Genomic DNA, 14,130 nt, shown 5'->3' on the forward strand with positions numbered 1-14,130 from the left:
TCCCTGCCCCTCTGTGACATAGTACGACTTCGCTCCTCCTCCCATGTCAGCAATCTGAGGTGTTGGAAAGGGACTGGTAGTCTGGGGAGTGTTGTGGTGTTTGGCTCCTACCCTGTGCAAACAAACTGCTATGTGTTATACGCCCTGACAGAAGTCTTTTTTCACTCTCAATTGTTGGACCGGCAGAGGTGGACCTTGCTTATAAAATCCCCACTCCTCGCAGAGCGAGTGGAGTGCGATGAGTGTTGTGGTATTTGGCTCCTACCCTGTGCAAACGAACCACACGTGTTCTATGCCATGACGGAAGTCCTTCTTCACTCTCTATTGTTGGACCGGCAGAGGTGGACCTTGCTTATAAAATCCCCACTCCTCGCAGAGCGAGCGGAGTGCGAGAAGTGTTGTGGTTTTTGGGTGTGCAGGATTCGGTTACCCATTGGCAGACCGAGTTTGCTTTCTAGGACTGGTTGCTGTGAGTATTTGTAATTCCTCTGCACGCCGCTCGGACTACACCACTGTCCCCTGCTGCAACTATGCGTTAAGGGTGTATGTTTCCTATTGCTTCCACTCGATTTTATTAATATGACACTGAGGAAATAATATAGCCTTTGTAGTGAAGCGATTAGAATAGGGAAACACACACAGAGTCCTGCCAAACCCCGTAAAGGTTCAAACCGAGCACCTCGAGCTAAAAGAGGAAAATCAAGATAATACCAATACTGTAACCACCTTGCATTACTGGTTTTTGGGAGATGACATCCGTATCTCTAGAGTCTGCGGTGTTGGCTTCTTTCACAACCTTGCACCCTACTTGAAACACTAAAATTACCTTGTACCAACCTCTTCCTACTGAGGATGCGGATAATAACAATAATCGCTCCCTACACTGCTCTACTTCTATGACCAACAATAGCTCACTTCTCAATTTATGTAAGAACCTTAAAAGAAACTCGCTGGGGCCTGATTTGGCAAGTTTTAATAACGATGATGACCCTGACATTTCAGCGAGCCCCAATCTTGAAGCGCTGGCATCCTCGCCGGAGTCCCCATGTGAAGATCAAGGCAGAGCTTTTTTTAACCCTCAGGTAATGCCATTCTTTCCAAAATGAAGGCTTTACTCGCATTTGTGCTCTAATATAGTTGCTGAGCAAGGTGATTTGAAATGTATTTTGGTTAAAGTTGTGGATGTTATCCTTGACAATAGCCAAGTTTGCGTTATGTCGAAAGCCCCCATAGAAGTAGATTCAAATAAGTTAGTAGCAGATAATTGCACATACCGGACAAACGAGGCTATGTATATTGAGGATCAAGTTAATATACAGAATAATAATTATTGGCAAGATTTGCTAACCATCGTTGTAGCCAGAGAAAATTATGCCATTATGATATGATATGATATATGATATGATATAGCATTTATAACACGCCTATATACAAGTGTTTGTGCATTGAACTATTGAGGTGTTGTGCATTGAACTATCAATGATTGACAGTCCTACCATTATACGAAATAAAAAACAACGGAAGCATCAAACCACCAGTAAAGTCTGCCATACTACAAAACGTGTGGCCTTCTCTAAGATGCCTGCTACTCACCTTACCACCAGTTGTGAGGTACAAACAATGTCTTCCCCTACCCTCTAGACAAAGGTGATAACTAAGGAAGATGGCAAAGGCACTATACGGCAGGTGACATTACAGGGTCCTATCGATAAATGGGTACGTCCCATGCAGGTTAAACCATCAAAGACACTATCGTACCAGGCTTTGCCAGCCGCTATTTGTTCTAACCCAGTGATGAATCCTCTGACGAAAGTTGCCGATAATAGTCAAATGAATATAGAAGCTATTGTTGTTACACCTAATATATCTCCATCTCCATTTGATACCCTTTGTATTCCTTCTCGGTATCAATCAAATGGCTCTCGCTTTGTACAGAAGAGATGAACACCAACTTCTCTTTGGGGAAGCTGGTGAAACTTGAAGAAATCTTCCCAAAAAACGAGGGAGTCCTATTTTCAATCGCACTGCTCTTCTTTCAATGGACAAAGACATTCCAAGGCTTTTCTCTATCACTAACTATGACATTCGGTGTATTGAAAAACTGAAGTGGGGCAGTTTTTCAAACTGGGTATTAAATTTATTTACTTCACCCGCCGTTGTGTCATTACATTGTACATCTACTGGCATTTTGAAATCAATGGGATTGAGACCCAGAATCTGTAGCAAGAGGGATGAGAGAATGTATTTACACCCTCAGGCTGCTAGATCTAGTACTAGATGTTTGGGTGGTTACACTTCTGGGCAAGAAATTGGGAGAGCTGAGCACAAGTTAGTCCATCCATGCACTTGCTCCAGGAGTGGTGGTGGGAACAACTACCTAGCAAGAGATCTTATGGCCCTGAATGACAATTGATTGTGGTACCAGTGTGACTCCCTTAATTGGGTGTGTTGGAACACCCAAGGTTTTCAATCGTTTCTAGCCCACCCCCTGTGTATAACACACATTGGACTGAGAGATATTTTTATGCTACAAGAGACATGGGCCATCGATACTTTCAATATTGATGGTTATAATATTCTGTACTCACCTGTGTAAGGAGGGCATGGTATCAACAGTAAGACAGACACAAGTGACCCCAGTTTAAGGGTGTTCATTGAACTTCGAAAAAGGGTTTGAAAAACGCCTATCTAAGCCTAAATCTAAAGATGGGAGCAAGCTACAATCATTAAATAATAACGCAGTCATAGTGAGGTCTTCTCAAAAAAGTGCCTATACTAAATAAAACTATTACCAATCCTTACCTCTAAATACAAATAGCATGAGAAACAAGAAGTGTTCAAGAAATAATATGTCAGGATATTCAGGCCGTTGGCCTCCCTTCGCCACGTTTTCTGTACGGGACAAGGCTGCACACTCGAGCTTAGCACAATCTCTGGCTTTTCTAGCATGAGGGTGCAGTTGAAACATTAGCATCAGGGTCTTCTGTGCCCAAGTCTCTTTGCCTTTCAAAGTCTCTTCTTTCAAAGGGCCAGATGTGACAAACAAATGATACGTTATTTTCCTTTCAGGATTTCACACATACTCAATTTCTTAGATGATTTACTATTTACCTCGGACCCCCCTCGGCCGGGCTCCGATCCCTTTTAACACAATGTTCAATTAGTCTCCCTCCGCTGGTCTTGGACCAATTTAATTTACTCTAACACAAACTTGCTTTAACCCAAAGCTTTCAATTGATGTGACTTTTTCGGGCTCGGACCAACTTTACCTACTTTGTCATCAACTTTCTTGGCAGTATCAACATCGAGGACTTTCGATTGTGCACAGGATTTTTCTTGACCCGTTGCAGGACCACTTCGATGCACAGTTCTTGGCCACTCTTTCACCTTTGTCAACTGTCAGTTGGATATCTAACAGGGACCTTCAATGTGCAGTCGCGCAGTGCCAGACCACTATGTCAAAGGTATTGTATCTTGGTTTCAAAGTTCAATCACTCATCTGTTGTTCAATTTTATTTGCGTTGGTTATCACAGGAGTTTCATACACTGTTTGCTTCAGCGCTCGCCATACAATATTGCTGCTTGCAACCTTGGCTTCAACACAGAACGGTCTGGTATTGGTCTCCCCAACTCAACGGCTTTGTTGATTTCACTGGTGCTGCTTTCTTGTGGGCGCCAAGGACAGTACCATGGCAGCAGGTGATTCTCCCCGCCTTTATTATTGACACAGGAAGGCCTCCATTACCTATGACACACAATGAAGGATTCTTCAGCCTGGTCTCCTGGTCTTACGCTTTCTATTCTCAAAGTTTTGTGAAAGTAACGGTTCCTCTTCGGAAAGGTCAAGGGCACTGCCCTCCTTGTGATCCCCTTCTGTTTCAATGTATTTCTCCTTGTGTTAAACTGCTATCTTGGAACTGCTGCTCCCTCAGGTGCTTTGCCTCGCTCAGAATGTTCTCTCGTGCTCCGCCTTTTATCCATGTGGGGAAGTGTAATGGAAGTCAGGTGTGAGTGATGGTCAGTAATTGCCTGACCCTGTCTGACCATTGTATTGGGACATGTCAGTTATACGGCTCGGGTGTTAGTCCGTTTTTTCTCATAGCGAGCTGTCTGTGAGAAGGTGTTTATGTTGTGAAAGGGGTGGGGTTGAGGTCCTAAGTATCCTACCTGGTAGGATGGGGTAAAGGTGTTAGAGGTGAGATGATACTGCGGGAGAGGGTGGGGGATGAGAGAGGAGAACAATGGGGGTTGAGGAGGCTGAAACTCCCCCAATATTAAAAGAAAATGGGAAAACCTCATTTTAAAAGGTCTCAAGAGAAAAAGACAATGACGGTTTTCTGATCATTGATGAGTGTTTCATGTGTGTGAATGTTCTGAATGTCAGTTGGGATCCTGAGCTTGAGGGCATGAAGATGGCCAGTATGTGGTAATTCCTGTATCATAATCAAGATTAACTGGAACCCTAGAGGGACTGTATTTATGTGTAATAAAGCTACCTGAACATTTCTGCAAAGTGGCTCACAGCTGGTCTGTGTCTGGAGTACACCAATCCTCTTCTTGGTTACTACAAAAGGCCATTAAACAGAGCAGAGGTTTGCAGCTGCACAATTTTTTAAGGTGCCACCTGTGATGCAGGATCACCAGATCACACAGATCAGAAATTAAATCTCAACACCTTCACCATTTTTGTCAGGATGGGTGTGATTAATTGCCCCTTGGTGGTGGTTGTTTTTTTTGTCAGCCTGCGATGTTATCTTCTCCATCTAATAGTCACCCTCTAGAGCTAGAGGTTCTTCTCACTAGCAGCATAGTCTGATATTCCCACTCTCTTGCACTGTTGCGCTCCAGGGCAATGGAACAGCTTCTCCCTTGTGTGCTTCTAGACCTTACTTAACCCTTGTTGCACTCTCTTGCATAGACAGTATAAGGATCTGCTTTGTATTTTCCCAGTAGCAATTCTTCAGGTCAGAAGCTCCCCCTTCTTGCTCCTATTCTACAACGTGTACCCCTACTCTCCTGGGACTCCGCCAACTAATGCGAATCCATGAGCCTTTTTACAGTGTACTTGATTGGTTGGTTTAGAAACAAAGCATTTGATTGGTTATTTCCTATTTTAACTTTTCACTCTGTGTGTGACTGGTTTTTCCTGGTTTCTCACTGTTCCCTCCCCAGTATTTTCCCTCATCGATAGGGATTGTCATATGCCTCTGCTCATTATTATCCTGTGATTAATTGATATCAATTAATGTGGATTGGGGCAGTGTCTGAAGGCATAACTAGTTGGTCCACCATCATGAAGTCAGGCAGAAGAGGAACCATGACCCTGCAGCTCTGGCGATTCCATGCTGCAGCATGGTGTTTCGGAAAAAAAAAGGTAGGTGTTTCGGAAAAAAGGTAAATGTTTCCTTTCAGGAAATGCACATCTACACACTAAATGTGCCGCAGACATGCTCAAGGACACTGAACACAGCACTAGCAACTGCGGCTCTGGAGATGTTCTTCTCATGTGAGCCATTTTACATAGCTTGGATCCCCAAGACGTATGGTGCCCTTGTAAAAGAGTTGTCTTCTTCACAGGCCAAAGGAATATGGATGAATGCGTTGGACATCTCCTAGGGATATCATAAAAAAGGGCCAGAGATAGGAGGAGGTAGGGCTCTGGGGAATCCCCCATTTACCTCTTCCTGGGGAGTACATTGAATAACAGGCTATCCTCCTTGGTCCTCCCAGCCAATTCACAATCTGTAAGGTGGTTGTATAATGGGGAATCGTCACATTCCTAGGCATATCCCTTCAACGATGTGCCAGGTGATCTCACTCATTTTCCGGACCATATACATAGAAATCACAGAAGCATAGCTACTCTAAGAAACAAGGCAGAATTCATCAGTAGGACAGACTTGTATGAACTCTAACAAGTGGCGGGCAACAGAGTATAGTCAGAGCCAAATTTCAAGGGCCTGTCACTTCGCACATACACAGATGTCTCATGTTTCCAGGGCTCTCCTGGGGAAGATGACATCTGTTAATAGGAAGGACAATTCTCACAGAAAGTGGGAAGGTAGCAGAGCGTCCATAGGACCAGATGGCAACAAGAAGATGATTGATCAAACATCCTAACTAGATGGCTGGCAGACCAATAATTGCAGAAATCCCTAATGGAAAAGCAAGATGGGGGAGTTCAAAACTATTCCAGATTGAATCTTTAAATATCTTAGAGCTTGTTGGGCCCCAGATCTCAAGGCAGTATTCATAGCATTTGTCCTAAATTCCAAATGCCCTACATCCTGGAAAAGAAGCACCACTGTGCCTCTATATAGGAAGAAAAGGAGCAATGATGTTAAATCCTGCAGACCAGTTAGTTTAATTGATTTACATTAAAGGTTATACTCCAAACTGATCTTCTAACAATTAAATGAGTGGATTGGCAAAGGGCAAATCTTAAATCCATGTCAAGGGACTTCCGCTCAGGCCGGCAAAAGACCAGCAGGTGGCTATGCTTTCACAGATCATCTAAAAATATAGTAGCAAGCGGTACGCTTCATTTCTGGGCCTCTACGTAGGTTTTGATTTGGAGCCACGCAAAAGGCTATGGAACAAGTCAACAATAGAAAACTGACGTCAACCTATTGAGATTGGTCCAACTAATGATCACCGACCTACGTTCATAGGTAAGTGGGAGTGCATCCGGAAAAAGAACCAGATCACTTAAAACCTCCAGAAAAGTTAAACAAGAGGGCCTGATAGCCCCTACTCAATTCAGTCTACACTTGGAAAGTCTTTGTGATACAATAATGTAAGTGGCTCAGGATACTTCCTATGTGTAAGCTTTTCCCACTTCAGCCCTGCTGTAGGAGATTGATTCAGTAGTACTGGCTGCGTCCCCCAAATCCATGCAGTGCCTGGTCAATGCAGTGATGGAGAATTGCAATGAGAGCAAACTAGTAATCAATAGTAAATGCACTCAGGAAGGTTGGCTAGTGCCATGCTATGCAACTCAGTGTTGCTCGCCACTCCGAGTGATTTAATCAAGCAGAGGCTTCCTGTCTGCACTTAGTGATGAAACGTGTTGTGTGGCCTGTGTGTTACTCATGTTGTGCTAACAGTTTTCAAATGGCCATTATGTTGATGTGTCCTTGTATATAATTTGAAGGCAGAAACTAATCAGATGTTTGACAATCTTTCATTTGTTTGTTTTCTGTCTCAAATAAGGAATAGAAAATGGTCGACACGTGTTTAGCACACACTCCTTGTGCATTCTCAAGGTCTTTGGTATATTATGAGTAATATTCAGAAAACATTCTTCATATGATTAATACTTTAACGTGAACTAACCACATACCGCAATTAAAATTCTGTGTTTTTTTTCATTTTCAACCAGCATTTCTGGCAGGTGTGCTCTGTGTGGGGTTTCTTTTCTGCTACCCTCGGTGTTGGAAGCAGCAAGGAAACCACACGCAGAGCACACAGACAATACTCTAGTTGAAAAGGGGGAGGCTTCCCCCTATTGCATATACCCTCTATCAATCAATAGTTCCTCGCCGAAATGCTGTGTGCTAATTGGATGTCTATCTGTGTGAGATTCCCCTATTGCATCAGGTGACCAGATGACTACATATCACTCGGCACAGCAAGACCGAGTCCTGGATTTCATTTTCTCTCTACTTAAAATCTGAAAGATGGAGTCGTATGTCATTCTAAGTGCCTGGAGACTGCCCTTTGCTGGTAGCGGTGCGCGGTATAAATCAACATAAAATCAATAGAAAATAAATACTAAAGTAAAAGCAAAATCCAGGACTGGATTAATCCAGTGTGTCCATGTTCAAACTGACTCATCTGGTAACCTTACCTTAAATTTGTATTCAATTTCTTGAATAGAAATTGTTGAATACCAGAGTGGCTTGAAATGTTAAGCTCTGTATCGGTAGAAGTGGAGAAAAGTTCATCTTCCAGTTTTGGAATTGTAAACTCCCTGATACTAAGGGAGGAAGGCCTCTGGTCATGGGTACTGGACACCAAGTAACAAATGCTTCCTGCACAATCACATCATTAGAATTCAGACTAGCGCCTCATGTATTTATATATGTGATTTATAAAGTGTGAACCTATCTGGGAAGCAACAGAGGGATGTGCATGGGGGATGCACCCACAGGGTTTCAAGAACGGTACGGGCGTACCAGAGTTTTCTGCAATGGGTAGGGTGAACAAGGGAGGTGAGAAAACACCAGAGGCTGGGGAGAAAAAAAAGTGGTATTGAGTGCATTGATCAGCAATTGTCAAGATGCTCTTCGAAGAGTCTTCATGGCTTCATATCAACAAATAATGCTCTCAAGCATTAGAAAAGCCCTCTTGATCCAGAGACAGCTGCGTAACCATGTATTTTCTCATAGAAAACCCTTCAAGCACAGTCGTACTGTAGCCGGTGTCCCGTCAAAGTTAAGTTTGGAAAAAATAGTTTCAAAATACAATAATTTCGAAACAAAAGCATTAGAAAAAAAATTTCGAATGCGTTTTTTTGAATGTATATATTTTTTTTTTTCGTATACTAAAATTAGTGGTTTTTCCCCCCCAAAAAAACAGGTGTTTGGGGGGACCCCCATAGCCCCCAAAAAAAAAACGCATTCGAAAAAAAAAATGTTCTATGCTTTTGAGTCGAAGCTGTTGTATTTCGACACTATGACTTTTTTTTTTCTCTCCTTTTGAGCCAATACTGCCCAGTTCAGCCTAGCGTCATCCTCGCCCCCCTTTAACGGATTATTAACCAGCGATAGTACCACATGAAGAGACTATATTTGAAGTTAACACAACTTGGCGGCTTTCCTGGAAACACACTTGGCTTACAGAAATGTGTTACCCTGTAAACTGAAAAAAATTACTCTGTGAACATTGAACAACATCTTATTCACACCAGCTTGAATTTTCTTTTTTTTTGTAGAAAGAACTGTTTGTTTTTTGTAATGGCATATTGTCCTGATTAGGTGCACTAGACTGAAATTGCATAGGCCGATCTGATTGCCCGAAATGCGAGTCGACATCACCATAGAGCCTACTCCTCCCGGAGTTGTCTCTAACTTGGGTTTACGCAGACAAAATGTGGTAATTGATATGTGTTCAAAAACAACCACCTTGGAACATTTACCTGTCTTTGGTTTTTATAATATGGTTAACTAGTCACTTTGATCAAATAAGGTACAAACCCAAATAGATGGGGTGTTCTGATTTACAGAACAGAATCATTAAAATTGCGACCTTGCACAAGTACGAGTGGTGTTTTGTATGAATCGGGATGAAAGAGTATGTGTGAAATGATGTGCGAGATATGAGCTTTCGGTTGGTGTGATAATATGTGTTTTTGGATAATCGGTTTTTAATAGATGTGATATTAATGTGTTTGATGTGTTTTTTTGTAAATGTTTTTTATGATTATATTTTGATCAATGAATAAAATAAATGAATTCGGACACATGCTGCCTTTTGTCTAGAATATATACCCTTCAAATAGGGTTGTTCTTTGGAAGGGATTATGTGGCGTTTTTACACATGATTTGTACGAATTAACTATTGGAGGGTGTGCACTTATCTACGGATAATTGCAGTTTTGTTTGGTATTTCGACACTATGACTGTCGAAAAAGTGACTATAAACCACTGTAGCCACTTAGAGAACAATGAGATTGCAAACTAACTCTGTGTGCAGAGGTCAACCCTGAGCAGTGCTCAAGCATAAACATTCTTTGGGACAGAATTATGCCATGGATTTTGTCTGAAGCCTGTTGCTAAAAAAAGAAGCTTTATATGCGCTGAAGAAGGCTTTAGTGTCTGGACACTGCTGTGCAGGTGAAGATCAGGTGCTTTAGTGTGTTTGGCACACCTAAATGCTTTTCTCATTCACAGCGCCCCAACCTGTGAATGAGGAGCAGCAAGGCAAACCATTTTTCCTAGCCCATTAGGTTTCACAGAATTTAGCAAATCTTTGATTTGAAGGAAACCCAGACAACCTTGTGGGCAATCTGCACACTATCCTCCTCTATGTACAAATTATTTAAGACTAAGGGGCTGATTACGGGGTTGCCTGTAAAACCCGCCAGTATGCAGCGGGTTACTGGCAACACCATAACACCCTTAGCGCCGCCTGATATCCCGGTTCTACCGGGATATCATAAGCAGAGGCGGCGGGAATGGTTAATCCCCATTTGCATTGAGTCCATACCAGCATTGATATAGTATGGCAGTCTGGAAAGGGTGCCGGTACGTTGCTACCGACACCCTTATTTCCGGACTCTTATACTCACAATGAGGGCCAAAGTGACAAAGTCGGTTTAGGATTACTGCTGAGTTCTGGAAAGATCCAGAGATCATCTATGGCAATGCCTGGCATTTTAAAGGGCGATCCTCCTGTTTACACCATTACCCTTTGAACTGGAAGCTCACCCTGACTTGGTTCGGTACTAAGATGATGCACAGAGGGAGCGCCCGTCAATTAAGCTATTTTGCCATTCTCTAGTTCAACTTGACATGAGTCTGAAACTGATAATCCTCTCCATGACTGATCAGTAAAACTCTGAGTGTAAGAATTGTTTTAATCCTTATATCGCAATGTCTTATTAACTAAATATTTTTACAAAAATATGAAGTTATATTTTTTTAAAACCCCTTACAAATCTATACATCTATATGCTATGCATTCAATTCACTAATCTTTTACTGAGTACAGTCGTAGCATCAAGTATCGCTATCCAAAGGTCGAACAAGTGTTCTTGTAAACCCTTTGTTTGACTTTAAGAGATGCTTATGATCTGGCAGAGAGGGGTTTAAAGAGAACCAGTGGGCCTCTATAAGTCTCGCTGGGATTTATAGACTGTACAACCGCGTTGACTCCGGGCAAACAGTCGATTAAAGGGTGGAGGGCAATGTATTACTCCAGGAATTTACTTCAGGTAAATTGTTGATAAATGGGGCAAAGGCCTCGTAATTACTGAGTGGGGGACAAATAACTTATTAGTGAGGAACAAGAGATAATTACTGGGAGATGAAGCAAAGGCTACTAAGGAAACAGAACAGATCGTTGCAGGGGACAAAGAGCCATCTGTAATACTGAAATAGCTGATTCTACGACCAACCAAGGACTGATAGGGGAACAAAGTAAACAAGATAACTTCTAGGGGACAAAGAGAAGGTTACTGCAATGTGGAAAGAGCTGATAATTACCAGGCAAAAGAAAGAGCTGGATACTGTGGGGCAAAGAGGAACATACTATCAGAAACAGGATGAAGTAGAATGGGGCAAGAGGTGATCTCTGTGAGGGACATAAATCAGGTTTTAGGGGCTCAAATAGGTTTGCTGAGTGGAAAGAATTAATTGCAAAAGAACAAAAAAGCATATCTGTATGAGGAGTACCAACCCCCGTCAGGTTAAGGCTGAAAAGCTGATTGTCTCTGGAGAATGTTGTTGCTGTCCACGCTCTGTTTTGAGAGAGCAATCTGATTGCATAGTTGTGTCAACCTTGCAGGTCTGTAATAGTGTTTCCCATTGCTGCTGTGTAGCTGTCAGTGGCAGCAGTCCTCAGGAGGCTGAAGGTGTGAACACCATGGCCTCCAACAGTGGAGGGCAGATATAGAGGAGGTCATTTTTCAAGTCCCTTTAGCGTAAATGGAGAAGCTAAAGAAAGCCAGAACAGTTGTTACGCCTTTCTTTTTTCATTGTTTTTGAAAGTGAAGGGTGAGGGCGGAACGGGAGTTGCGTTTCGTCCTCCCATTTGTCCTCCACCTTCAAAAACAAATCGGCTTCATGCCAGCATGAGATTTTCATGCTGGCATAATGCCAATAATTTCCTATGGAAACCGCCTGCTTTTACACAAGCAAAAAAGCAGGAGGTTGTCATGGGAAATCATTGTAAATTCCGTCTGCCATGTATACGTGGCAGGCGGCGTTTACTCTATTTCCAACTGCAAATGGAGAAGTGCAAAGAGGTTTCTACCGCCTCTTTACTTTTCTCAGTTGCACTCCGCAGTGTAAATGACGAACATCGCCTGGAGGGGACCTGTTTGCACATAAGTGCAAACGTAAGTGGTCCCCTTCGGGCAATTACGATTTTTTTTCACAATGAGCTCCAGAATGTTTACAGAGCAAGAGCATGACAGCTGCTGCCACTGACAGGTGAACCGTTCAACATGCTTCTAACATGCTAACATGTTAAAAAAACGTAATGCTCTGACAGAGCAAAGGACCAATAAAATATAAACTGAGGATATATGCAATGTCAATATTACACCTATACTAACCTCACTCAACTGTTTTTTAAAAATGATGACGGTTGTAGTTGTTGTTGTTTTTTTCGACTAGAAAAATGGTGTTTTTTCACTAATTGTTTTTATGTTTTGTAAACAGAATGCATTACGTTTTTTTAACATGTTAGTTTTCTACGGATTAATTAAAACATGTTGATCTCTATTCTTTTCCCTTGTCCTATTTGGATCATTTTGACCAATATGACTGTCAACACTTAGTGCAACCAGGTACACCAAGCATGTGTAGAGGCGGGTAGCTGATATCTGTGTTGACATACAATCACAAGATAGCTGCCTCCCTGCTATTGGCAAATTCATCCACTGCATATGTCAAAAGGAATTCTGTAAATCTCACTGGTTTATCCCAGTTTATGATATTGGATCCTGTGAGAAACGTGGAGGCATTGACTCGGCTTGAATTGCAGACAGAGTGGGAGAAGGACCTTTGCCTTTGATGTCAAACGTAAATATGACCACAGTTATTTGAGCTGTTAAGGTGCCCATCAGAAATTTACTTTTGTTATTTTGCATCCAAAAACTATTAATGTTGTTTCACCCATTGAATCCCAGTTTGTTCAATACCTGAATATATTTAGAGTGTTGTGAAGGCAACTTTCCAAAAACTACAGCTGTCTCTAGTTTGTTAGCTAATAACAGCAAAGTTTGTCTAGCTTTAGAAAGAAATTTGTTGAATAGCCTAGACAGCAATGTAAGTGTTTTTTCTGGATAAGAGGTGGAACCTCTGTCATAGTATTCATTTTGTACTTCAGTCATTAAACCAATACATATAAAAAGGGATCTGAAAACATGGAATCCAATACTGTGTTAGTCAAGGCCTCATCAACGTCTCATGGCTCAGATGGCGGGGGTCCTCTCATGGCATTTGTGGTGTGTTCATTTCGACAATCACCGGAATTTCCACAATGGTGGGATTTAAAGTTGAATGGCTTGCATCAAATTCCTCCGATTGGCTACAATTCCTTATTTTTTTTTATTTTTATTATAATTTTTAGTTTAGGTTACTTTTTATTACATAGTTTCCGTATGTCCTTATCTTGATAGTCCATCATCTTGCTGGTTGTTAGATGTGGCCAAAACATCATCAGAATTCTGGCAGTATGCAGTCCCTTAATTTATCACTGCACACGTCAGCCGTGTATTTGTTCCAGAGATTAAATAGCTCCACCACTGTTCTAAGTTGTTGTCTATTGGAGCATAGCTTGCAAGATGTAATGTCCTTTGAACTTTGGTAGCTGGGCATTCAATTATCAGATGTTTGGCAGACTCCGCTGCATTGTTGCAATATCTACATTGATTGTCAGTGGTGTCAGAGTTGCGCCTCATCATTAGAACTGCTGTGGTCTTGTAGAGGTTGAAGCGCAGTCTCATGAATTGATTACGATGATGTCGTGAAGGGAATTTACATAAGTACTTAGGGGTTTCGTCAAGGCCATGCGACGATGTTCCCAGATCTTGACTAGATGTCAACTTTTTGCGCCTTTCCTCATTCTGTATCCAATTCCAGCGTCCCAATTTTATTTTGGCTCTTTGTGGCATTTTTATGACGCGCTCTTCCATCAGATCTGCAGATCGCATGATCGCAAGCAGTTTTTTTTCCCACACGCTTATTAGATCCGACGTGTTAGTGTTGGAGCTTTTTTGTAGGATTTCGTAAGGGCCAGCTACTGGAACCATTCTCATTTTCCGCCATGCCGAGAAAGACTTCCACAGCACTGTGCTGTATAATGACCCTATGCCGAGTTCATAGCGGATCACTGTTGTTGAGAGGTTCTGTGGTAATCGTAGCACTTTCCGCCAAAATTTGCCATCCAACTTACACCAGA

The 14,130-nt window shown here is 42.1% G+C and overlaps 1 protein-coding gene across 1 annotated transcript in view; it reads right to left on the reverse strand.

Annotated features, from left to right (window-relative positions):
* Nucleotides 1-14,130, reverse strand: part of ACSF3 (acyl-CoA synthetase family member 3) — a 1,059,592-nt gene that overhangs the window by 963,166 nt on the left and 82,296 nt on the right. The window lies entirely within an intron of this gene.

This window comes from Ambystoma mexicanum, chromosome 1q (assembly GCF_040938575.1).
Source record: "Ambystoma mexicanum isolate Mex_15411 chromosome 1q, UKY_AmexF1_1, whole genome shotgun sequence".
In the NCBI taxonomy this organism is placed as follows: Eukaryota; Metazoa; Chordata; class Amphibia; order Caudata; family Ambystomatidae; genus Ambystoma; species Ambystoma mexicanum.